Below are 27,169 nucleotides of genomic sequence, written 5' to 3' on the forward strand. Positions count from 1 at the left end.
TGTGTCTGCACAATTTCAGCCATCATCCCTCACACACCGTGCGCCTCTCCAAAAGCGGGGGATGACACTGCCATGGTCAGATTTACAAATCGACTTTGTAGGCCCCGTGATTCGCTCTGCTAGGGGGAATAAGTACATGTTGACCGTCACATGCTTGTTCACCAAGTGGGTAGAATGTCTCCCAGCCCCAAATTGCAAGGCAGAAACCGCAGCTGCCCTGATGATTAACCATATCTTTTCCCGTTTTGGTCTACCTCAAAGGATTGAGTCAGACAGAGGTAGCCACTTCACCAGTGAAGTAATGACAAAGATGTGGGAGATACTGGGGGTCAAAAGGAAGTTGCATATTGCTTACAGGCCAGCTTCTTCTGGGGCAGTAGAGAGATATAACCGGACAATTGTGAGCATCTTAAAAAAGTTTGTGGCAGATTCTGGGCCAAGTTGGGATATCCGATTACCTCTGGTCCTAATGGCCATCAGATCTACCCCTTCATCTGCAACCAAAATGTCACCATTTGAGTTGATGACTGGGCGCAAGATGGTGCTTCCGCAGCATTTGCTCTATAGGACCCAAGAGCAGACACTAATAAATGCCTCCACAACTCATGAGTATGTGGAGAATTTAAGGAAACACCTCCAACATGCTTTTGCTTATGCTCAGCGGAATCTAGAAAGATCAGCTGATAGCATGAAGACCCACTATGACCTGAAGACTTCCAGGAAGGAATATCAGGTGGGGGACCGGGTCCATCTATACAACTTCCAAAGAAACCAGGCAAAACAGCGGAAATTTTTGCCTACGTGGAAGGGACCCTTTGAGATCATCGACAAGATCTCCCCTGTGGCCTACAAAATCCACATCCCCAAAGGCGGTTTGGCAGAGGGGGAAGACAAGTGGGTCCACATAAACCAGTTGAAATGTTGCCATCCCAGGCACACTCTGCAACAACTGGAGGAATCCACTGGAATCCTAGCGGGTACTGTCTCAGACTAATTCAGTTCCAACCATAAAACATACCACATCTAGTCTCTAAAATATTGTGATTTGCATGAAACTGTCTCTTAGTTATACTGTTCTTTTTTCAAAATGAGAATGTAATGTTTCGTTATGATGAAATGCATATGCTGCCCCACTATCTCAACAGTGGTGGAAAAAACGTCTATGAATAGGTATTGCCGCTCTTCCTTTGTCGTCCTAGGAGAAAGAAAACCTGGAGACGGGACAAGGAGGACGATCCGGAGACCGGTAGCGGAGACGCAACGGGCCCGGGGTACCGCCCAATCTTCCCATCAGGACTGGCGAGGAGAACCGATCGACCAGTACCGGATGGAGGAAAAGATGCTGAACTGTGCCATCTATTGGAAGAAGATGAGGAAACATCCCAGGTCTTGCGAGTCCCATCAGTGAAACCGAATGGCCATCGCAAGAGGGGGGCTTGTGGGATGTATTTACCCATGCATCCGAGCCCTACCTCAAAACTGTACAGTACTGACATGGAAAACATCATGATGGCCAGAGCTTCCCAGAAAATGCACAGGGAAATGCATGAAGAATAGGCTGCCGCTCATTTTTGCCGATGTTATGGGCACAGAAGGACACTGCCTAAAACCACCATTGGACTACCCACACAGTAGTCTGAAACCATTGGGAATGGCAATGCTGATTGCCAAAAGCAAACCCATAACTGTTGGGAATTCATTTTCTTAAATCCCAAAATGGGGTGCAGTACCAGTACTCACCACGATCCAAAAGCCGGCGTTTTAAAACCACCAGATTTTGTAGAAAACTGAATAAATGAACCCAAAGCAAGCCAAAGAAAGACTTACTGAGAGGTGGATCCAATGTAAAGTTATATTCTGAAGTGACTTGAAGGTTTATAACAAGACTGGCTGAGCTGTGGATTTCAGCAGTTTAAGTAATTTTGGACTGAAAGACACTACAAATCTAAATGTTTAAAAGAAATGAGTGACCTACTTTGAGTGTCACATAGGTTGCAATTGTTTAAATGTCATAGTTTTAAACTTCGAATCAGCATCCTAGCTGCATATGTAAAAAAATGTCTTGACTTAAACTGGGGAACAGAAATGACATGTAGCTAAAAACTGGCTTAAAGAGATTCCAATTTTGCCTGGCAACTACCCCCCATCAGGAGTGAAACTTGAGTCACAGCTGTGTTCCCAGGCCTATCTGCCTTTTGCTGGCCACACTAAGGATATGCCATCTCTCTGATAATTGAATTAAGGGGAGCCCCCACAGAATACAGGAGCTCTGAACAAAGCCCTGTCCTGACCCAGGCAGATGGTTTATTGCAGATGTCGTAAATGTAGCTTCCTCCTGGAAGGACAAAGGAGGGGCACTGCCTGTGAGAGCAAGCTGGCTTGGCAGAACTGGAAAAACCAGAAATTCAACCTTGTGCTGAGGAAAACCACACCCCTTTGGGGCCAGAACATAACTCTAAAAAGATGAATAACTCATAGTACGGACATGTGAACATTTTATAAATGATACCATAATTCTTGTGATTTTTCTGCCCACATGTTGAGGTTTTTAGAACCGGTGGTCTGTTCAGGGGAGTTTTAGCGGAAAAGAGGATATTACTCAAAATGTGTGCATGTGAAAAATCTGACACTTCATCAACTAATGTCCATACTCCTTGCGCACATGTGTGTAAATTTGGGGTAATGTCCGGTATTGCAAACCAGTTAAAAAGTGCAAAATATTGCCATTTCTGCAAGAGTAGATTTGGACAGGGTATACCTCCTGTAATGCATGATGGGTGCATATGATTTTAAAACAATATGTACCTCTGCAAATATGTATTTGGTTCAAATCTAGATTTGTGTGCAAGTTGACAGGAGGAGTGGACTCTCTGCAGGCTGTAAAATGACATCACTCTGACACAACTTAGCTCCCCCAATCAGGGGAGAAATGAAAGCTTGGCCAATGATAAGTGGAGAGGGGCTGGCTAGTGATGCTGCTCACACACACCCATTTTCAAAACACATAAAAGCAGAGAGACAGGACAGATAGGGACCTTCAAATCCATTTGCTGCGGGACGCTCTGCCGGGAAAATCCATACTTTACCTCCATCAACCTTCAGAGAGCAGACATAGAGACTTCAAATCTATCCAATCTCCAGAGAAAGCTGTGCAGAAAGACCCAGAGAAAGCAGAGCAGTATCCAAAACCAGAGAGAGCTGAACCGGAGTCCAGTCCAAAACCTGACCAGATCCGTGGGAAGGCATATTTCTAAATATATTGTGAGTACATAGCAAAACTGTGCAGAACCCAATCTCTTAGTTAAAATAATCTAATGCAAGCTATTTTAACTTGAGTAAAGCGGTCACCTGTCATTTTCTAGTTGCAAGCTGCACTTGTCTTTGTGAACTTTAAAATTTCAAATCTGAAAAACGACCTTTATTTAATCGCTCATATCTCCGTGACCGTTTGTGATAGAGACTTGCAGTAACTTTCCTCTGAAAGCTGAGAATCGTGGCTTTCCTACGAACCTAGAACCGCATTCCTACCCCCTATAGTTTTGCCGCAATCGTGAAAAACGCATTCGCGAATTTTGCCGCGATTTGCAAATTTCTCCACGTGTGAAAACAGAAGCTTCTTGCTTTCATTTGCCAAAAATTCGTTTAACCTACCAATTACTCCTAGATCCTTGCTAAAGTGAGCCTGGACTAATATTAACTTGATTTCACTCACCCTGAACCTCCTAGAGGGAATTAAAAGCATTTTAGCATATTTTTTTTCTACATTGCCAGCACATTTAAAAGCATTTGGGCCTGTGTTTTCAACTTCTGTAGTCTAAGTTGCTGGGTGAACTGAATTACATTTGAATTGCATTTCCGAGAACTGTGTGCCTTCCTTCCATTTCCTTGCATTGCATAAAAGGGGGGGGGTGAATTGTCCAAGAAAGTGATTACGTTGTCTTTGCTGAAATCCTATCAAGTTATTTTCTTTACTGCATTTCATTCCACATTGCATCCATTTGAAACCATAAAAGTATTGTTGCTATCTTATCCATTTCATGTCAACTCCTTAGTGATTATCAAGAAGTGTGCTAGTGCCAGATTCTCCGTTGTTAATCTTTATCATCTCAGATTAAGTGTGATATTCAATTACTAATTTATTATAAAGTGTGATGGATATATATTGCTTTACTTCTCAAATAAACCTTCTAACTTGCAAAACAGAACTACTTCTTGGCTCAGTGGGGTCAGGGGGATTCTGAGAGAGGGGTGTTATATAGGGGTAGTCATCCAGAACGCATGAACTGGACATAAAGATATATCAATAAGGGTTTTCATTCAGTATTCTAGACTAGGCGTTGACTTGGCTGTAGTGCTGAATTGAATCCTCTTACAAGCGCCCCTCCGGCTGCCCGCCTCATGAGATTTAAGAGCAGTCCTTTGTATCCTTTCTTATTTAAGCAACTAAAGGGGGTCACAGAGTGTGTCCACCCACCGCCAGTGTTGGCAAGGGGGGCCCCGTCATATTGACATTGGCCCCCACAAGTCCTGACAAATGTTTAGCCATGCCCTGTGAGCAAGTACTAAGATTGACTGTTCTTTGTTATTTCAATGTACCTGACTGCCAGCAAGGAGGGATGAGGGTGTGTGTGTTATGGCTGATATGAAGAGGCAGGGCCCACTCGCCTTTTGTCTGTCATCCGAGTGCTAAATCCGCCTCTTCTTATGTGTATGTGTTATGGCCAGTCGGACAGTTTGTCTCCGATTCACTGGCAACCGCAGGCCAACCTGTTCGTATCAGTGTCTTTGTTTTGCCAATGAAGGCACAAAGCATTTGGAGCAACACAGTGGCAAGTGTGTGCACAAATCAATTCTGTATGGAGCAGTCTGGTGTTAAAGGTTGGGGGTCATTTGTAAATTTCCAATGGAACTGTAAGATTGTCACAAGATAGGTATACATTTAATTTCTGAACATATTTATAATCCATTTTCACAGCTAAAACCAAGAACAGGCCAGAGATTTCTGAACAATCGTGGTAGCCAATCACATTGTGAGAAAGGGGTCTCCTCGACAAGAAAATCTTCACCACGAATTGGAAGAAAACTAACAATTTGTATGTATTTTTCTCATGTCTCTGTAATGATGATGATGTGTTATTTATATAGTGCTTTTGCCAATGCACTTTTACATAGAGCAGATTTGCATACAATATCACCGAAACACAGTTGGTACTCATTTATCGACCTCGTAAGGATGAAAGGCTGAGTTGGCCTGGCCGGCTTTTCGTGGAAAAAGTAAATGTACTGCAACATAGTCCAGAAAGCACATTCCACTTACACAAGTCGTCCCACGCAAAGGTATAATGTTTGTGTGCCTGAGAGCTGAGCCTGAGAGCGCCTTGGATGTTTCAACTAGAGTCCAACTAGATTTCCAGCTGTACCGGCCCCTGAAAACACTTTGGAGATCCTGAAACCGGCATCACCGCACATGGAGTGCAGGTTGACTTCTTTGGTCGCTGAGGGTAGTCGTCAGCATTTTGCAGTTGCAGTCACAAGACCAGTGGGGGTCAAGGCTGGAGCAAAAACAAACATTTATCCTGGTCCCCCACACCCATTGCGGGTCAAAGAATAACAGACTTCTTCCCTCGCTCTGGCATGAGCACCAAGATAATATCTTCCAAAGTGTGAAATGCCCCTGGTTTGGTGAACGTTTCGAATATTAATGACCAAAGCCTGATGGATTTGAGCACAAATGTACTGGCCACAGGTGTTGTGGCTGTGGAGGACGGTGTTGGTCCTGGAGAGGGGTTGGTGGTGGTTTTTGTCATTTGATGGGGACTCCCGTCCCTCCAATTTGTAAGGATCACGCTGTTAACATCTCCTCCCGAGGTACTGCGACTGCATTAACCGATCTATTATCAAGGCATACTTTGATCTTTCCTGACAGCTGAAATAGTAGAAAAGACCAGAGTCCTGTTCAACTGCACCATACATTGCCGGAAATGGACGAGAGGATTTGGCTCACGTCTTCTACTATAGCTGCGTTGAACTCTATCCTCAGTGCTTTTGTTGATCTTTATGATAATATAAGGGACTAAGTCCGAGCACATACATTGAATCTGTCTGAAATCAACGTAAAGTTGGAAACCTATGGTAGTAAAGCTGTTTTTACAAATGATGGCTCAGCTACACCCGATGAGGTACCCTTGACACAGGCTACGGCGGCACTTGTGGTTTACCAGATACCTCTCATGTGATATCTAGCCTTTATGGTGGGGCTGCAATGGTGCCCAATGTTATGCTTGATTGTAATTTGCAGACGGGGGACAAGACTGTTGATAAGTGTGCTATGAACCCTGGCCGCTATTTTCGGAGAGTCGTACTAGCGATCCGAATGATGGTTTGCTCAACATCAATCCAACTGTAGTCCCTGAGTTTTGTCTTCCTAATACATCATGTCTCAAATATTTTGATTCATGACCCTAAAAAGTACGTAACTATGTAGAAGAAAACCAATAATTCGATGCGTAAACATGGGAGCGGGAAGTCATCTAGGAAATTCATATGGAACCTCAGTATACCAGAGTTGCTAAACCTGCAGGATGAGCGAAACCTAGGATTGAATAGATGTACAGCACTACAATCAGTTGAAACAACATTGATATTGGTCAATCAGACTAGTAATACTGTTCTTGATGATGTAAAGGACTGCGAGGAATGAACTAATTCTGTCTTGATAATAGAGAAACAGTGTGTTCATTATATGGCAGTGCAACCAGCCTGTGAGATGGGTATCGAAGTTAAGTATATTAAATGGTCTTGTTTGGCCATGTTTCCTGTGCTTCTTGTCAAGGCCGGTTGTTCTCAGGCTATTGAGACTGGCCAAAATCATTTATAGGTGAAACTGTGGGTATGGCGAGTTCTAGGAAACTGAATGTTACGACTTCTGCTCTACCTATGGTGAGCGGTGGGTCTATGAGTTCTGGGAATATGAGTCGGCATCCAACAGTGTTTAGTGTTTTGAGAGGTGCTACAGGAGGCAGTGACCTGTGCCAAGGCTTAGCTAACAACTTACTTAACCACAATGGAGGGCTACATTCTCTCAATTCACATAAGGAGCCAGTGAATACATAAGTACCATCAACCGACAACGTGATTCCCCAAACGCAGGCCTATAGTGCTGGGTTTTGGTCAGCAACCTGGACCCGCGGCTACTGTTAACAATCATGATGTTAGAAGTCGTTTTGAAGTGAAAGATTTATAAGCAACGTCTAGAACGGGAAAGTAAATATCATGATCACTCAAGTCACAAGGCAGTGGTTAATAGGTTGGTTGTGGGAAGTCTGTGTAGGGAAGACAGTGGAGTTTGTCTGAACAGATCCAATATACTAGCACTCTTCAAGTTAGTCCCAAATCTAAGATTAATCAACACCACTGATATTGATAGGGTTGTTTTCCCAGATCCGGTACGTACAGACTGTGTATTTTTGGGCATAGGATCTCGTCTGGAGTATGACGTAATACTAAAGGAAGGTGTTCATTTAAGGCAGGTGGGTTATGACATTGTTGAATATTCAGACACCCTGCCTCATTATAACTGATCTGGTGATTGAACGTAATGACATCATCGTCTTAGTTCATAATGGCTGGAAAGTTAAGTTCGTAAAAGAGGTGAACGATTTGAATTTGGGCCAGAAAGACTTGTCATGGGTGTATGTCCTTTGCATTTTATGGGTAATCAGCAAAGATTGAACGCACAATCAAACCTTTAACAACCTCTTGACCCTAACTTTGTTATCCGGGAACACAAGAGGTAATATACACCTGTTAACCAACCCAGAATTAGCATCAAAGCTACGACCCTTTAAAGTGATGATGCTTCAAGAAACATGACTAATGAGTTGTCCTAACGTGGACGGGGTTGTTGTCTGTGCAGAGACTTCATGAAAATGGGCCATGGCGCGCCCTTCCGGAGGCCTTTTTTCTGCAGTTAAGTCAGAAAAACACCTAAAAGTAGTCAGTGTTTGGGATTCTGTTTTAGGAGCTTTGAGGGTGAAGCTAGATTGCGGTTAAAAGGCTGTGATAGGTTGGTTTTACTATTAAATCTCTATTGGCATAAGGGCCTCCAACCTCTGGATCATTTTTTGGAGGCTCTGCCCAGTTACATTGCCTCCTGGGCCCATAATCACACAGACAATTCAATACTGGTTTCTGGCGATTTTTTTTATTATCTGCAGAGGACGAGTGTTTCCAACCCTGTGCGAGAGCCATGTATTAATGGCAGTGAATGGAGGGAAATCGCTCTTGTTCTTATCCTCAATGGGTCTAAAAAAGTTGAATGGCACTCTTCCTGGTGATATCCCTCCACGAACCACTTGGCACAATGGTCATAATAATTATCTTTTAGATTATATGTTCAAAGATGTATTTTTGTATGATTATTGTGGTAATCTTAACATTGAAAAAACATATTTGAGTATGCCAGATACGATTGCCTTAGTGAATTTGGGGACCAATACTGGCAGAATAAGACTGAAGTGGAGGGAGGGACTTATCAGCCATTTTCATCTGCGCTTGGCTGGGTTAGTAAACCTATGATTGGAAACTTGCTTGCTTCAATCTAAGTAATTTTTGAGGGAACCATAGCTGAATTAACAAGGAACTTTGTTGGTGTGACGAGCCAAACCAAAATTGGGCCCATTAAGGGGAAGGTTCACACTTTTGATCAGGCAGTGGCAGCTGCTGAGAGGGACATGCGCTCCAAAAGAGAGAAACAAGAGGTTGGGGCTCGGCTCATTTGATGGGGCTCATATGATCACGCAAATCAACAAGGGTTACAAAAATTGGGTGAAGCAATATTGCTCTGTTTTATTGCAATATGATGCGGAAATGATGCTCTCCATTCTTAAAATAAGAAAGTTACCGAATCTTGGGAGGTGGTGAAGGCTTTGGAGCCCGCCCCCTCTACCTGGCGGACCAATTGTGCGGCTGGGGCACAGAACAAGTGGGCACTAGGTCTAAAACTCTTTGTGCTTCACTACATTGTTTATGTGCTTTAGTTAAAGGTTAGATTCTAGCTGCATGGTTAGTGGTGGTGTAGAGGCGCTGCCCACAACTCCTTTTTTTTTTTTTTATCGGAATCTATTTTGAACCTGGATTTCTTGCACTGATTATTTGGATTGATTGGAATCTACACAAAAGTTTGACTTCAGTGTGGTTTTATTTGGTGTTTACAAGTGGTCAGCCGACACGTGTTTTGACCCCATAGGGTCCTTATCAAGGCAAGGTTTTGGAATTAAATTGTCACGTCTTATAGATCATGTACTGGAAGTTTTCCTGCTGGCCTCGTTAGGATGAATGTTGGTTAGCCATGTGCTGTTGCGGTGTACGCCTCCCCTAAATGATGTGGCCGAGGCATTGTGTGTTTTTCCACTTTGAGGCACTCTACTCAACTGACCTCAGGGTGGTGGCCCCCACTCCCGTTGTGGGTAATAACAGAGTGGAAATTGGCAGTGTCAGTTGAATGGATCTGAGATGTGATATTACGTAGCAGTGACTTGCGGGCCCCTGGGCTGTATAACCTTTTTAATAAATTGTTTGAAGGCGATCCGGCCACATGGGCTGCCATATTAAGTATACTCTTTCAGGAGATTGCAACGCTTAAGGAATTTCCTGATAGCTGACACAGTTCCTATGTTAATCCCATGTACAAGAAGATGCAAAGACTGATCCAAAGAACTACTGTCCAATTTCCATCATAGACGCAGACAGCAAGGTCTTTGCATCCCTCCTGTTCCATCTGGAAGAATGGGTTGCTAGCATTGGCCGCTTGAGCAAGTGCCAGACCGGGGTCAGAAAAGTTCGCAGCACCTCCATTAATGGTTTTATATTGAAACATCTACAGGAACTTTCTTGGTCTGCCGTTTGCGCCTCACTGTTTGTGGCCTCGATCGATCTGTCGGCAGCCTTCAATGAGGTTAATCATTCTAAATTGGGCATACCGGATGGGCTCCTGAGACTTATAATCGGCCTGCATAACAGTTCTGTTATTCAGGTTCACTTGAATCGAGAAGGTCTGCTCGTTCTGCACAATTGAAACAAAATCAGAGTTGAGGCAGGGATATATATTGGCTCCCTGCCTCTTTAATTTGTATGTCTCTGATGGGCGTCCCGTTTCCTTCGTTCCACCTAAAATTATCAATATTAGTTATATTTGGTTAGCATACGCCGATGATTTTTTACTTTTTGATAGTACCCATACTGGTTTACCGCGACTGCTGTCTGCTTTGCAGGGATTCGCTAACGCACATCTTTTGAAAATAAACCCTGCAAACACTAAGGTGCTCCAAATCTCGAAAAAACATAGCAAGGTTTCTTTTAAATGAGTTTTAAATAATTAACCCGTAGGATCAGTTGATGGTTTAACTTAAGTAGGTTATCCCTTATTTTGTCAACCACAGAAAATAAAGATCATGGGCATTTTGTCTCTCAAAGCAAATTCATTGGCTAATCTCAGAGTCAACAAAAAATGTGGCAGATTCTCAATGCTGCCTCTACAGCAATATTATGAAGGTAAAGTTGTCCCAACATTTTTTTAAACGAACTGGAGCTACTTAGATCATGGGCAGGGGATGATTTTTTAGAGACATTGGAAGCCATGATTTGGCATAAAAGACCTGAGCATTCCGAATGTGGTGCCACTGGCCGCAATCTAATATGAATTGGGACTCAGGTCGATGCAAGTGAGAGTATATTGGTTGTACCCAAGTAATATATCTGCCGTTTTTAACTCTATTTATGCAGATATTGCAGGTTTATTGGCCTTTACCCCCAGGACTACAATATCATGTTTTAGGGACTGATGTGAGACTGTCCTCTTAAAGTGTGGGAAAGACTGTAAAGACCTCAAATGAAATCCGGTGTGGTAAAAACATGCCTTATACAAACAGGACGAGTGTAATACTATTGAAACATTTCACACGTATATGTCTATAAGCCATGCGCGGACTAGCACCATATCTTGCTATCTTCCCTAATTATAACTCTAGGGAGGATTTTACTCGCTTCAGGTGGAACTTGTTGCCTACTAAAGAAATATTGATAAGATATCGGCAGATAACTTAGGCAAATGCTTATTGTCATTTCTGTGATAACGTGGCAATTTTCGAAACCGCTAAGCATTTGTTAGTTCATTGTAATTCATTGACTGTAAACCATGCTAAGTATTGTAGACATTTATTTGAGGGGGACAATGCCATTGACTGTGAACACTTATGGGAATTATGCCTAAGTGGTCGTTTTGCTTCATTGTGTTTGACTGTTTTTGTTTTTTGTTTAAGTTTGTTTGAATTTTAAGAAAATTCTTTCACATTTTTTATTCCAGTAAATGATGCTTGTGTATTTTATCGATTTGTGATGTTTTGATATATTTTATACAAATCTTTATAAAAACTTTGTGTGTTTTACTTTTGTAAAGGTTGTACAAACCATATATATATATATATATATATGGGAAAATCCAATTGAGTCAAGTCGCACACTCCAAAGTGCTCCTTGTAGCCATTGCTGGAAGTTCACCTTCAGTTCTGAGCCACAACAGCAAGGCATTGTGGGTATGCAAATTAGCCCAAATGCAAACATTTTCTTAAGACATTGCGAAAAGTAGGGTCCTCTGCTCATTCTTGAAGTGTAGGGTGGAAGGGCATATCTTATCTGCATTTTTAACAGTTTCCAGAGACTGGATGGATAGCAGGAAAATGCCCTTTTCCTGCTTCCCCCCCTCTGTTATTTATTTCCAGCATGGTGATGTTGGGGTTTCTAGAAGTGTGCTAGCCACCAGAGATGGGGAGTTTGTCGGCCAAGTACAGTGGTTGTGACTGCTCTGTGGATGATGCATGCTTGAAGGGTTTTCCAGAGCAGCTCCTTGAGGATGGAGGTGATGTGGTTGAATTTTCTTAGACCTGTAGTGAGGCATGCTGAAGAGTGCTGCATGGTGTTCAGAGAGGCTATGATGGCATCTGGGAGTCCTACAAGTAGGGAGTTGGCATTGTCCATGATGGAAGAATTCCAGATCTTGGACAGGGATGAAAGGCTTGACTTTGCAGAAGAGAGCATGCTGGTACCATGTACTTGGCCTTATTGAAGATGTGTAATTGGAATGAGAGGTCACAGTCATTAGTAAAGCCAGGGGATTTTTCATTATTGAGAGTTGAGGTGTGAATCCGCCGAGCTTCATATCAGTCAACCACATTTATGGACTTGGGCAAGTTTGTGGGGTTTCTCAGAAGAATCAATTTGGTCTTTGTAGGGTTGAGCTTCCGGTAGGTGATTTACATCCAGACTTGAATGAAGGACAGAAGTTGCCTGAATGAAAAGATGTTCATGAAACCGATCTTTAGGTAAAGCTGTGTGTCATCTGTGTATTTTTGTAGCTTGATGATGGTGGGCAGAGTCCTTTAATAAAGTCTTCCCGGATTCCTGAAATAATCCCATCAGTTTATTAAATGTGTCCTGTGCGGCCATTATTACAATAAAATAGTATATTAACCCAGCTGTTTTTTCTAATATAAGTGCAATCACAGCATTGCTTTTTCTACAACGAAGCCTGGTTACAGCGTTTCACTCAGTCCAGCAGGAAGATCGATAGCTGAATCGCAAGGATTCAGGTAGTTTATGATGCCGTGTGTACACTTGATGATCGTGCTATCTGTTTGACTACACTCCTTGATCCATCATCAGCATTTGGCACATTTGTTCATTCAACACTTTTGATCATTCTTTCCAGTTGCTAAGGGATACTGTGCACACCCTGTGTCATTCATCATTTCTATAAAGGCAGTTGCAGTGTTTTCAGATAGACCATACTTAGTCGAGGCATGTTTCCATGCCTCTTGGTGTGCCTCTGGGCTACATCCTGTCTGCCATGCTGTTTAACATGCCGGTGACAACCATTAAATCAATAGGTATCCTCCAGGGCGGAAATCTATTGCTTGAGACTAATTGGGTAATGTAGATGACCCAATGTGTGCACGTTTTCTTTAGTTAAACTGTAGAGGAGGTCCCAAATATGACCTGCACTCCAGCCACCCATTTTGAGATACCAGAAGCATACTCGCCAAGATATGTAACGTATAAGGAGCAAATAAACCAACAGAGAGCCACAGTGGGGCTCTCTGTCCAGTACCCATCAGAAGGACGTGCATACCTATTGAAGCGCCAATAACCAGACAACCATGGGCAGCATGGTACCCATTGAGACAACCGTACCAGCATCTGACGCGAATTGAAGAATACCTACAAACTGTCCCTGAAGAGACCCAAAGGGCCTTAATTGGAGGTGAATGGTGTCGACACAATGGCCCGGACAAACGTTCAGATGAAGGAAATGACAACCAAAAAGGTGATAAACAAAGACGAAATGTTGCGAATAATGATGTAATGGACATAGAATTTGGAAGTTGAAGCGAAACGGGCGATCGCATCACTGCTGATTTCCATTTGCTTCCCCGTTTTGTACTTGTCGTACTTGTCATTAAACGGACTTCCCTTTGCCAAACCATTGACTTGTCCTTATTGATTGGTGTTGGAGTAAGTGAATCCTGCACCCCCATCCTCCTCAAGGTGCAGCTATCTCGTCTTAAGGTACCTGAGGGCGAGCTCTGAATCTCATGGGCCCGTTCAGAGGCCGCTCCGCCCTCCTGTACAAAACCAATAGTTTTTGCAGATTTCATCCTCTTCCTAATCTTGCCTCAGCCAATTTAAGTTACCTTTATCTTCTTTAAGTATGTTACTAATTGTTTCAGTCTGTTTCCTCTCTGTTTTTTGGGGGGATCCTTTAAATGTCTACCCCAGGTCTCAAGGGTGACCCAATCCTGCTTTTTTTCTTGTCGTCATTACTAAAATGTACTAAATGTTTGGTGGCATCTTCTGATTTTATGCCCATCATACAGGCATAGGTCATTTCAAGGTTTTTAGGTAGTGATGCTCTTCTTACTGAGAAGGATAGCTCAGGTGGACACACTCTGGTCTTAAACCAAACTACAATGAGTTGCACAGGTTCAGTACCCAGTCCTGCTACTGCGCTTGGAGGCTGGCATGAAGCGCAATATAAGAAACTGTTTTAATGTTTTTTTTTTTACTGGTATTCAAGCATCAGTTTGTTGTGAAATCTGAGCTTACATGTTGCCGCACATTTGGTAATGGGTGTGCACATCTTTTTGACGTTCGCTGGTTTCCATTTGCTTTTTGTATACAGTTTACAAGCAACTTGTATTAGCTACTGTGACCTACGTGGCTACAAAACGTGTGGCAGATGGATGAGCAGCAACGACTTCTTGGGGTTGGCCACTGCCAGATGTAGATCTGAAAAACTGACTGGCTTTGTCTGCAGCAGGGTCTTGGTTATGGAAGTCTGCCAGAGGAGATCATGCCTTTGCCTACACTATTAGCATTTAGAGAACCCATTAAAACCAATGTGTTTACATTTATTTTTTCAAATCTAGTTTAGTCATTGTAGATGACAATTTGTGTTGTTTTATCAATATCTGAATAGCTTGTAATATTGTTTCCTTTTTTATCTATCTTTTATTTTGAATTTCTTTCCTGTTTGTTTTTTTTCGGTGGGTGTTCTATTAACCCTGATACTCCGATGGTGATGGAAAATTATGGAAACACGATGAATAAAATAATACAAATTAAATCAACAAAGTGAATTGGAGAGCATCTTACTTTTCTCAATCATGGTGCATCTGTACCCACAATCTGAAAATGTTTTTTGAAGAGGGTGTGAGCTAGCACAACCCCTGCCAAAAACCCATTTTGATTTGGAATATCTTAGGTTTCCCCTCCACATGGATGAAACCTAAATTGACCAACTGTTTTAGTTTGAAGAGCTTGCAACAGTTGGGCTGTTGAACTCCCTAGAGACTCACAACTGTCAAGAATCAGAGAAGCCTTTACAAAGCAAAGACCATCTATTTCACTTATCTTCTATATTTTTGAGGCATATCCCCATATTTTACCCAGGATAATCACTGCAGGACAATTCACAGGGGAATCAATTTCTATGTGAAAATTTGATGGGTTCAAATTCTTGTTGTGATCATCTGCAAATTGCACACGCAGAGTGAACAATAGAGATTAGACAGTATATAGTAAGGGTGCATACCGACTAGTAATGCACCACTACAAAGGGTAAAAAACTAAATATTAGTGAAATTAAAAACAAATTGCAAGCGTAGACCGATTTAAGTGGTCTCCAATTTCAAACCTATTTAATTATCAAAACGTCAATCGGCAGCAGCGGTATTAAAAACATTTCATACCGAGCCACCAACCCCCACTCCCTTACCCTTCATTGAGTACATATATTGAGTCTGAGTCCGCTCACCTTGGAATTGGCCCTCTTAGGAGGCCCAATTGATGTCTGGGGGAGGAGGAGCAGGCTCTTTAAAAAAGTATTAAGGTGACTGATTTTAATAAAGAACATAAGCAGTAGAATGTCTGCATTTCATTTATATGAAAACAGTCTGGGCCCCACCAGACATCTCTAACCCCCCCCCCCTCTCCTCTCTCCACCACCAGAGATGCCAGCAAGGACACTGATCTAAAGGTATAGCAAATGGTGCTTTGAGAGTCCATCAAATTACTGGAATCTTAAATTTGAACGGTTCCAATAGTAAGAAATCCAGTCAATAATCGAATATAAAAATGTTCAGCAGTTATCCCTAAAAGTAAACAGAAAACGCTGACATGAGGGGTTAACTAAGAAAGCACATGGATAACAGGATTGCAGCATAATACAAAGAGAAATTCTCCACTTGGAATGATTCAGTATAACACCGAAGTCCGCATTCGTCAATCGGTGGAAAGACCAGTGTCCAGAATAAAGCAGGACAAAATAAAGAACAAGAGGTGAATGTACATTATTACATCACATAAACAAAAGAAGAGGGGAAGCTTAAGATGTGTGTGTTCATTTGCCTGGATTAGGTTTTAGGAGGGCTGGCTAGGATCCAGTAAGCAACCCAAGAGGTCAGGCACGTGGGCGGGTGCTGAGGGAGGTCACGACAGAGCGCTGGTGCAGGAGACTCGATGTGTGTCCAGCTAAACTGAATTAATTTGTCATAGGGTGTCGCTGTATTCTATTGGCAGAGGTGTTGAGGCAAGTCTGGTGTTTCAGTGCCAAGCGGCTATGTGACCAGCTAGACTGAATTTTTCATAGTCATAGCTGCATTCTAGAGTGCCTGCAGCAGTTACCCACCGAAGTGGTACGTTTATACATATCTTTAGCGTAGAAGGAATTTATCTTTGATGCCATTGTGTCATCTGATCCCCTGTGGGGAAGAAAAAGCCAGTTACCTTCGTAGACATTTCTAGGCACTAGGTTATGTGATGGTGGCCATGGCTGCACCCTTCACCTGGAACTAAAACCCGCGTTTGCACTTTAAAAATTGGTGGTATAGTGCAATGTGTAATGGTTGTATAAGCAATGCTATATTGAACGGGTTTCGATGAATTAGTTAATACGTTAATAATCATTCCCAGCTCATTTACTATATTTAGGAAAATTAAAGGAGACCGGAATAGATTATTGTAGGCAAGATGAGTTTTAGTAGCTGGACGGATCCAATCAGAAGCAAAGGCACAAATTGAACGGATGCATATTTTCTGTTTGCCTAGTCACTTATAGCTTGATTTTCTGTTTATGATTCCGGCACAAATTGCCCAGCCCTAATTTGCGGGCATAAAGTCACTCACACCCAGCACATGTTTTGTGAATCTAGTTCTTTATATTTGACAAGTATCATATACAAAACAAAAGATTTCTGTGCATTGGAGACACCTTACCTTGAGATCCAGCCCATTCTGGACTCAGAAACAGAAAACCCTCAGACTCCAATTGAGCAACAGATGTCAGTCATTGTATCCACACAACCAAAACCTGATCTTTGCAAATGGGTGTGTATCTATGAGTATTACTGTTAGGGTGAGTGTTGTGAAAAATTAAATAAGTACCAAGGCCAGTGTCCATTATATACTTGGTGATTCATGCATAAAACTCTTATCAAAGATGTATTTTGAAAAATGTAAAGATCTGTTATCACTCTTACAGTAGCAAAATGTGCTTTGATTTTATGCAAAGCAGCCAGGAACCCTTATTGCTGCTATTTGGCACTTTCCTATTCTTCTAAGGGTATTTTAAAGGAGTTTCCCAGACTGTCCACTTTGAAATAGCCTTCTAGTGGAAAATAATCTTTATGGTTGTTCTAAATTTTGATAATCTACTTTGTTCAGTAAAACAATTTTAACATTCATATTAGGAGTACGATATAAGCGAACGTAATCATTAGAAATAAACATTGTAATTTTAAGGAAATGCCTTTTTTTGTAATAGCCAGTCTCTCTGTTGCTTCAAAGCACCAATTCCAATCCAATCAGTAGCCCTACAGGATCTACGTGATCACGGCAGCGTCGAATCGGAAAAATCTCAATCTGAAAACAGTGGCGCATAGTTACCACATTAATCACCCTTGCCCGCATTCCCCCCACCGCCACCCCTGCACAGCGCAGTTACCTTCTTTTATTTCCCACGGCCATTTCCCAGCAACGTCAGTTCCCGCTCCCAATTGTGGGGTGGAACTTCGACCGCAGGTTCTGTTTTTTTCCTGTTTTCTTAACTTTATTTCCCCTTCCCCCCGCGTTTCTTGTCATGGAATCGGGGGACATCCCTGCAACCACTGCTCCCCTTGTTCGGCATTATGGGATTCAAATTGATTGTCCATGCCGAATGCGCTGTAAACGCGCAATCAGCATTTTCTTCCGATCTTTTCGGGGTTTTCCAGCCCTTCCATCTGAAGGTCCACAATTCTACACACCATGTTCTTCTCTCATTTCAAAAGAAAGTCTAGAATTATGCATGCCTGAAAATTAGTGCCCTGCCCAAACATATCCGCTTCCTCAACATTTTTCCCGACTTGTATCTTAAATTGCCCCATCACCTTTAACAACCTCTTCATTGTCACATTTTTGGCCTGGTCAACGGGGGTTAAGCACTCTCCATGGGAGGTGCAGGGTGGAATCTAGAGCCAGCCCTAGATATGGGGGAAAACCCAGTCAATGGGACACAAATTCCTGCCCCCGAGCGGCTGTGTGTCTTTGCAGACGCTTGTCTCCAAGTTGAAATGCTCGCCAGTATTTGTCTTTAATTTCAGCCCGTCTGCGAGCAAGAAAGCACCAGCTTCAGTGTGCCAGATTCCAGAGAGGAACTGAGACAAGCCACCACAGCCCTGCAAACACCGGAATGCATATCACACCTCCATGGTCCGTATTCCCCCTGCACTTCTCCTGCCGGGTTATCTTATTCGCAGGGGAAACTTTGCAGGCCCGAGTTGCTCTTGGCTTCTTGTTACGTGATCAACGTGGACCTTCTTGCCCGTTGACGCTCTGTACTGTGGTTGGAAGCCACCATCATTACATTTTCTTGGGTAGTTCTATTCAGCTACACACCAGATGTGTAAATGCAGAGTATACTGGGTTTCGATGCCTTCTACCATTTCTATGTAATCTATACCTCTACAGCTGCTTCGTTTAAATGGTTCTTTCCAGCCCAGCTTTTTTCATGAAAAGCTATGGGAGATACAGCTTAAGTGGCTAACTCTCCAAAATAGTAATCTATGTTCACTTTCTCTGGGGCTAAGGGGGGGTCAACGCTTGTGTGCTTAACCCCCTCCATACCCTTCCTTCTTCTCTTCCCGTACCTCCCTTCATCCACACCTTCTCTGTTGGTTCCCAGGCCCCCAAATGAACCCATTCTCTTTATCCGAGAATGAACCTTCCCCACAATCTGGGGTTCACTTGGTAGACTCTGATGGCTCTACCAGGTATGACATGTTATAATCCATCAGAAACCGTGTATATCCAATGCCATAGAAACAACATAGCCCAGAAAGATGCACACTCATCCGAAGTATACAAATATTTCACTACACATGGCATACTCTTTTCATCATCATACACTTTGCAATTAGGGCTCTGGCACCCAGACTACCACTGTTAATAAATCCAAAAGATGGCACACCTAGTGAAATATTTCTCAAGCAGATCAAGTTAATGTATTTAACAAAGTTGTATCTCTATAGATAATGCACCTAGAAACCTCTCAACATACATTTAGAAAGGAGAACCCTACTGAATGAGCGCAGTGTGCCCCGCCAACCTGTATCCCAATGTTTTGGCACCCTTAAGCACTTCCATTGTGAGAGCTCTTGTTCAGGCACCCACCTTTTTCCATAATGATAGTTAATGTACAGGTCTATGCATGCCCACTATTGGGTACCAGTAGAACCAATGTGCCTTATCAGTCGTTAGTGACAAGCCCAGGCAGAATCGCTGGTACATGGGGCATAATATCCAAGATTCTCAACACTCCATCGTAAGGTGTGGCACTCCCCAGAATTTCATATAGATGCAACGAAATTCTATATATGGGAGCTGAACTGGATCGACTTCCCCTTCAAATAAGACTTTCTTCCTAAGTGCACTTTCCTCCTAAATTAAAGTCAAGGTTTCCCTCGCTGCAGAGTTGCTGTCCGTATTAGTATTGACTCTCTGTTCTCCACAATTGCCAATACAGATGTCTAGTTGGGCATGTGGGTTCCATTATGTGCTCCTTCCACCATTAGGAAGTGTTCAGAACCATTCCAAGAGAACTGTATTTACAAACAACTCTTATTCTTGGGTAAGCCTATAACTGTTGTTTAGGGCTTTAGAACATACATTCGCCCAAAGAAGGTGCCTTTTGCCACGGTTCCCTGGTGCATCGCCCTTTGGTTGGCATTATTGGTGCCGGCATAACCATGTCGTGCAGCTTTAGCCCGAGAAGCTCACGGTCCACCCCATAGAAAGATGCACATGTATCGGCAAAGCAGTGATATCATTTTAGAAACCTGGCTTTATTGCAGTAGTAGACCTGGTAAATCACTCACCCCCATGCCTCTGGGGGTGATGCTCCCTCCTCCACCCCAGGCTTTTAGGTCGGTCATCAACTTACAAAAATGCGGGATGCAAGAGCGCTGTTACTCTCTAAGAACTTGTATCATCTCTGAGCCTTTTGTAAAAACAGGCACCATTACAGATCAACACCATGGCAAGGGGAACTCTTCTTGACTGATCCACCCCTACAAGTCCTGTAGGTAATGGTGTTGCCCACCATTCAGGATTTAGTGTGCACACAAGCACTTTTACAGCATCTGGACACCGGGCCCTGGGTGGCTTTACTGTTCTCAAAAGCCATGCAAGTGTCCTCTCATGCTGGTGGCCGCACACACCTGTGGAGCTCTGTATTCGCTATGGAAACGAGATGGTCAAGGGAGTTTACCCCATTTTACTCCACCGTGGTGGGAGGAGTAGGAAAGGCACAGATGTATTCATCCTGTTCCTTCATTTTTAGATTCGGCTCTAGGTGCCTAGGTAGAGTTCTGTGACCAAACCATTCCTTGCATTGTATTGTAGTGGATATCTTGTGAAGATGTATCCTATCATGTTTGCAGGGTAGGTAGTAGAAGTATCATTATGATATAAGTCTGCACATCAGTTTAGACCTTCTTGCTTGAAAGTGCATTAAAGTGCTTAATGAGCAAGAGAAGCTCTGATAGGTCTTTAATTTGGGCTATGAAGTGGCGCAAGCGCCACCTGTAAGCTGAAACTGTTGTCTTAGATTACAGGTGGGGAGAAATGTCATTTGAGGCGGGACACACAGCTTGCAGGTGTTGTTTGGTTATGTACCCACCCATTGACTGGCCATGCTAATCCCTTTAGGCCCTCCCCATACTAATCCCCATAGGCCCTCCCCACCCAAAACACATCCTCTTGGGATCTCTTTCAGATCGCTTTATTCAAGCCTTACCATCAAACTTTAGAATTATTTGTGTGTACAACAGGGGTTTGCTGCCATTCTGCCTGCAAATCCCCATTCGTCAAACAGAAATTTGCGGGCAGAATGGCACGCAAATCCCCATTTTGCACACAAATAATTCCATGAATCAGGGCCTAAGACTTGTTTTCTTCTCCTCCTGCAGATGGAGGAGTGGTGCACGTCAGTGACTGGTTGAAACTCGCTTATACAAGTCCTATTTTTTTTTCTCTCTCTGCCTTTCTGCCACTTCTGTGCATTAGGTCACGTCACACTGTGGACTGGAGAATAGCTTTGTCCATGAGTGTATTGTAGGTTTCATGATTGTTCATAATGCTGTGTTAGAAGGGAAGCCTGATGGCCACACATTTAACTTCGTAAATCAGCTGTTCACAGGTAAAGAGGTAGGGACTCTCATCTGTCCTGGTTCTTAGATGACAGCAGGTGATCTCTGTTGATATTGAGTACTGCTCCAGCCTGGCTTGTGAAGCCGAGAGCCGACATGCAACAGGATGAACTACATGCAGTTCCTCCACATACTTTTCCCAGCATTGCTAGTCTACTGCGTTTGTTGTTTGTAGGGTTGAAACTTCTTCATGCGTGGTACATGGAGCCCTGCTGCCTTCTTCTGCTTGGTGTTGTTTTTGCTGTTGGACTAGGTAGGAATGAAAGCCGTTTCCTGTACAAAGTCCCATGGCAAATGTCTTTAGAAAGTTTTTGGCACTACCCAGTATCTTTGAGACTCAAATGTACTGCATGGTGTTCTAGGACCTTCTCCATCTCTGATGACAGTGAGCTTTGAGCCCAGTAGTTACCAACCCTGGCCCACACACTGTGCTACTGGATTAATCACTGATGCCCGCAGCACATATCTTCCAGGCCTGTATCTGAACAATATGACTCAAAACATAAAGCTTGCAAGTATTGTGCCATTAACACATCAGGTAGAGACGTGGCTTTACACCAGCCCTAATGCAAATACATTGGCACAAACACTGCATTCCCCATTTAGAATGCAATGTTTCACTCCAGCAGAAAAAACACCTGTGGCTAGCAACGTGTCTTTTTTTCTTTTTTTGCGGAGTAGTGGTAAGAGTTCCTGATGGCTTTTTTCAGCCATTACCTCTGCAATAATAATAATAATAATGATTTAGTAAGCAAAGCATCAATATAGAAACTTAGACCTCAGAATATATAGTGATTGCACAAGCTCACAATGCAAAAATGCAATCCAGTTTCTTCACCAGTAAGAACAGATTAGCTCCCCCATATAGGAATAAAGCATCAGTATAAATCTCTCAACAATATGTAGGGTCAGCTATAACAAGTATTGAATATGTACTCATTTGATCAGTAGTAAGACTTTGTAGAGGAGGAGCCAAAAGCCTCTACCGGAAGTCCCGCCCCTAAGCTACCTATATGTAGGGAACTGGAAATGGTGACAAGCAAGACACCTATAATGATGCCAATAACACGAGCAGCCTTTGAGGCAAAGTATCCATTGAGAAAACAGTTCTTTATGTATCCACGAAGAGCTGACAGTCTCTTAGGGAAGAGCAGACGGGTGATGTCACATGACGTAAAGTGACACACCGAGAAGAGATGACGGAAGAGAAAGTAAAGAGTACATATAGAATCCTGTGACAAAGTAAAGAAGTGAGTGATCTTTTATGTGCAAAATGAAGATTACACGTGTGAAGAGCACGAAAGAAAAAGCCATTTTATAATTGTACAGACGCTGTAACACACGTAGAACTAAGTAATCATAAAGGCTGGCTATATGTAGTGAATAGATTGCGCCAATCCGCCAAGGTATATATATGCCTAAGAAATCTGGATGTTCCACATAGTGTTTTAGCAAACAGTTAATAAAGGTAGCTGACGAGCAAGAAAGAATTCAAGAGGGCTTGATTGGCGGCCCAGTGTCAAAAGGCCAGTACTGCCGAGAACTGGTTGTCGAGTTTCAATAGATACAATGAATTCAAGAGACGGGCCAAGCCCTGCCAATGTACAGCAAAAGGACAATGAGTGCCAAGTTTTATTCATTTTAAAAATCATTAAATGCAGAGAATAAGTTCGAAACGTGGTCTCCGGTCATGTGATCTAGATGGAAATAGACTTGGGCAGAGGACGCTGAGGCGAGAAGATGAGAGCATGCTCACACTCCCTTCTTATTCCCAGGAGTTGTCCGGTTTGCAAGACCATGTCCAAAGGCTAATTGAATGTCAGAAAGTAAGAGTGATGATAGTTTTTGGGCTAATTGGGTGGGGAGGCATGGTCAAGCCCAACCCACCAACACCTGGGGTACCAGCTTACGTTCTGCTAGCAAGTGGAATGTTTCAGAAGCGTACAAGCATGCCAACCAATTATAGAGGGCCACGTATCAAAGAGCCCTATAGTTTGTGAACCAATAAATCATTGTGTATTTTATGACGATGAAGATGACTTGCACTAGAGTTTAGTGGGCTTAGTTGCCCACCTGACAATAGAGGTCCTATCACAACCCTACACCTCGTAGAAAGCATATGTAGATGTTTTCCGTTATCCAACCACAATCCTGTATATATTTTACAGTTTGCTATGTAGTGTGATGTCAGTGATGACCAAGTTTTACTATAAAAGCTTGTTTTTTATGTAAATTGTTGAGACCTTGCCATGAGACGTCCATTGATGTCCATTGTACTCACTGTTTTAGAGAATTGTTAATAAAACAGCATACCTTTTGCCAACTTCCTGAGTCGATCTTTTTTATTGATGTTTGAGTAACTTCTGTATCCCCATCCATCCTATAAGAGCGCCACCTCGTTTTAGAGGGCCCATACGGGTTCAACTTTGTGATTTATTATACAAAAACACTATCGACAATTGTTGTATAATTAGATTATACAACCAGCAAAAAAGTTACACATTTACAAAATCCTTCATAATTTTGTGACAAGACATATGATGCACCCAGTGTTTGGCAAACATCAAGTGTAAAAGAATTGTAAATACGGGTGTTAGAGTTTGATGCTGAATAACATTTTTGTTAGAGTACACACTTGGCCAGTTATTTTTGGTTTGACAGACACACATTTTTATAATTATGAAGGATTTTGGAATGTGCAACTTTTTTGGTTCTATACTATCTAATTATTAAACGATTGTCGATAATGCTGTTTTTGCATAATACAAAGGATTTCTTGCAAATTACATATTCTTCATTAAACAAAGGAAAGACAAAAGGGCAACTAAATAAGGCTGCAAGATCTGTCCCCCTTAGCTAGACCTACGAACGTTTCAAAACATAAAAGATCTTGCAGCAACCATGTGGGCCCTCCTATAAGCATTGAAACTCACCACAAGAAGACAACTGTAAACATTAAACCTTAAAGAGCAAAAAGTAATACGAATCAATAGAATATTTTATTAAATTAGCATACAAAATCACATAATTTCATCAAGAAAGTTAAAAAATACAGTGACTATCACTAAAGCGCTTAAAACGCTATTTAGAAACACATAAATATTAATACATGTAATACAGTGCACAGTAAACCCGAAAAAATCGGGAAACTAGAAAAAATATTCTGATACAAACAACTGGCTTAAATAACGAGTTGTAAGAACAGAGTGTGGAGACCAAATTTCATAAAGAAATTTTTTTTATTTGTTTTTAATACTAACCTAAGGGGTAGTCCCTGCTTTACCGGGTACTGCCTCTCTATACCAAATGCCTAATTAGATGAATCCACCTAAAATTTAATAGGTGGTTCTAAATAGTTAAATATAACTTAGTAACATTTGGATGTTGGCAATGATACAACATACTCACAAACCCTACATGTTTCATTCTCAGACAAAGATAATACAAATGTGAGAAATTCATCAGGGGTAGAGCAAAAAAAACAAAAAACATTCATTGGTCTTGGAATAAACACTCCCAAAAAAAAACAGGTTTTGTTTCCTTCACGGTGGATTTCGTTTACCTAGGAGGGGCAACATGGAAAGAACAGCTATTAGTGAAAGCTGCAACATATTATGTAAAGCTCAAAAGGCAACAGAGATTATCAATAACTCCGCTATGAGCTTACCGTCGACGTTTAACACATGGACTGTGCTGGGACGGGCGGGTAAATATATCTTCTTAGTAGATATAGATAGATCTAGAGACAATAAATCAATAATGGTTGAGGCAAAGCTAACCGCGGGATTCGCACATCAAACTTAAGTGTTAAAGAAACTAAAGACTCAAACTACGAGGAACAATACTGCCCTAGGTCAGAACACATGTACACCCGAGATAGAGCTAAATGCAGAAAATAAATGGACCCTGAAAAGAGTGAGACAGAGACACGGCAGTCATAGTAATTAATAACAGGTATGTCATCGTTAATTGAGGAGCCTACACCCCCTAGCAGACCTAAAGTCCTATCTATATAACCCCAAATTAAGGCTATTAAGACGAGGAAGAGACATAAACCCAGTAAACATCTTCCCTTTAATCTGTAAACGGCAGTAATTCGTAAGAAAAACAGTTAAAAAAGAAAACTGTTTGACAGGTGTTCAAAAAAAGCTAAAGATAAAAATAAACTCGTCAGTACAAGACGATGTTTACCTTACATCCGAAGCGGCTAACCGCTCACTCTCGTCTGTTCCCCTGCATGCAGACAGATCCTTGGTCACATCAATCTGTAACCCGATTCCAGTGCAGGAATGTCAAATAAATACAATTGGTTTTGCGGGGTTGTTGACAAAATAAACGCCGCGTTGCACTGGATGGTTAACAAAGTCAGTGTCACGTTGCATGCATTTATTAAGGTCCTCGGCAGCAGGCACCTAAACGGAAAAGCACAGCCAGTGAGACCCCAAATATAAAGGCAAATGCAAAAATGCAATATTGCTGGGGCTTCATAAGTACCTCAGTGTCTTAGCCAAGTACACGAGAGAAAAAGCAGTGGGCCCTGGAGCGCGTGCAATTGCCTCAATAATACGACAACTCTGGTGAGTAATATGCGGTGGTTACTTACTTCTTTGTCTGTTAGAAGGTCTTTATCACGTCTGTATCCGGGTCACGTACTCGAACACCTGGCGGTCGTGTTAAGCAGGCGTGACGTGTTAAATACCTAAGCAAGGTGTGTCTAACCTTCTACTTAAAGTGGCAACGTCCGCACGTACAAACCGTAAAGTCTAATTCAGGCACGAAATCCGTCATTAGCTGAAATGAAAACGGAATAAAATTAGATAAAATTAGTAAATATTTAATACTTGTTATATCTGACCCTACATATTGTTGTTAGATGTTAATGTAAGTTGCCAGAATGTGTTGAGCCCTACCCGCGGCCAGATTACGGAAACTCTGCACTGATTCAAATGCACGTTTGCACTGTATTGGCACTAGAATAAAGTCTGCCCTATTTTTAAAAACAATGGGACATATTAGAAAATCTTTTCACCATGACAAGTGCAGTTTGGCATGCTGGAAGCACCAGGGCTAAAAGTAGCATAGTGCAAATGTTATGCATTTTTGCACCAGGGAAATGTTTGCCTAGTGCTAATACTAGTCTGTATTAGCACTACGGCAATCTTTGACCTGGTGCAAAAATGCATCGAAAATGGCTCTTTTTTAAACAGGGCAATTTTTGCTGGGGTGCTTCCAGCATGCCAAACTGCATTTGTCATGGTGCAAAGGTTTTCTCATATGTCCCATTGTTTTTAAAATAGGGCAAACTTTGTTCTAGTGCCAACACCGTGCAAACATTCACTTACAATGGTGCAAAGTTTCTGTAATCCGGACCCTGGTGTCTTGAGTGTTTTTCTTTTTTAAAGCATCATTAAATTCATTTTTAGTCTGGCTCTCTCTGGCTTCCAACAAGGACTCGCTGTACGCATTATGTGTTTAAACATTTCATCCCGCCTGGTCCCACATATGAAAATATCGGTTGGACTCTAAGCACTTGAGCAACTAGGAAGTGGTACCCTGGCCTGCAGGGCTTAGTTTGCCTTTACGTGTGACGGCCATTTTGCCAGCTGTGGTCTATAATAATATTTCAGTGTATTATTGTTCAGGGGCTCCTCCAAATACTCTCATAGCACAGTGGGTGGGTTTAGAACTTGTTCTGCAGTGGATCCTGTTCCTCTGCCTCATGATCACACAAGAACATTAATGTCTTCCATATCTTGGCACACGCACTTCCCCGAATTAACCTAACGCTATAGTTAAAGGATTCAGACTAGAATCAAATCTGCCTTAACAACCGGATCCGCCTTTGAATATAGAAAGTTGGATAATGTATAAAG

General features: G+C 42.2%; 1 protein-coding gene and 1 long non-coding RNA gene across 5 annotated transcripts in view; one reads left to right on the top strand and one right to left on the bottom strand.

Annotated features, from left to right (window-relative positions):
* OSMR (oncostatin M receptor) overlaps positions 1-27,169 on the top strand; it is a 608,749-nt gene that overhangs the window by 148,560 nt on the left and 433,020 nt on the right. For 3 of the 4 annotated variants that reach the window (XM_069627159.1, XM_069627158.1, XM_069627161.1), the window contains one exon: positions 4,976-5,093. The exons of the other annotated variant lie outside the window; for it this stretch is intronic. The gene's annotated coding sequence lies outside the window, so the exon portion shown is untranslated. The remainder of the gene's footprint in view (positions 1-4,975; positions 5,094-27,169) is intronic. 4 annotated transcript variants of the gene reach the window in all.
* LOC138510922 (uncharacterized) lies at positions 24,277-25,867 on the bottom strand. The gene is made up of 4 exons (XR_011280468.1): positions 25,791-25,867; positions 25,488-25,708; positions 24,964-25,035; positions 24,277-24,858 (listed from the first exon to the last, which is right to left on the bottom strand). It is a non-coding gene; the product is annotated as an uncharacterized lncRNA (long non-coding RNA).

Source organism: Ambystoma mexicanum, chromosome 6p, assembly GCF_040938575.1.
Source record: "Ambystoma mexicanum isolate Mex_15411 chromosome 6p, UKY_AmexF1_1, whole genome shotgun sequence".
NCBI lineage: Eukaryota > Metazoa > Chordata > Amphibia > Caudata > Ambystomatidae > Ambystoma > Ambystoma mexicanum.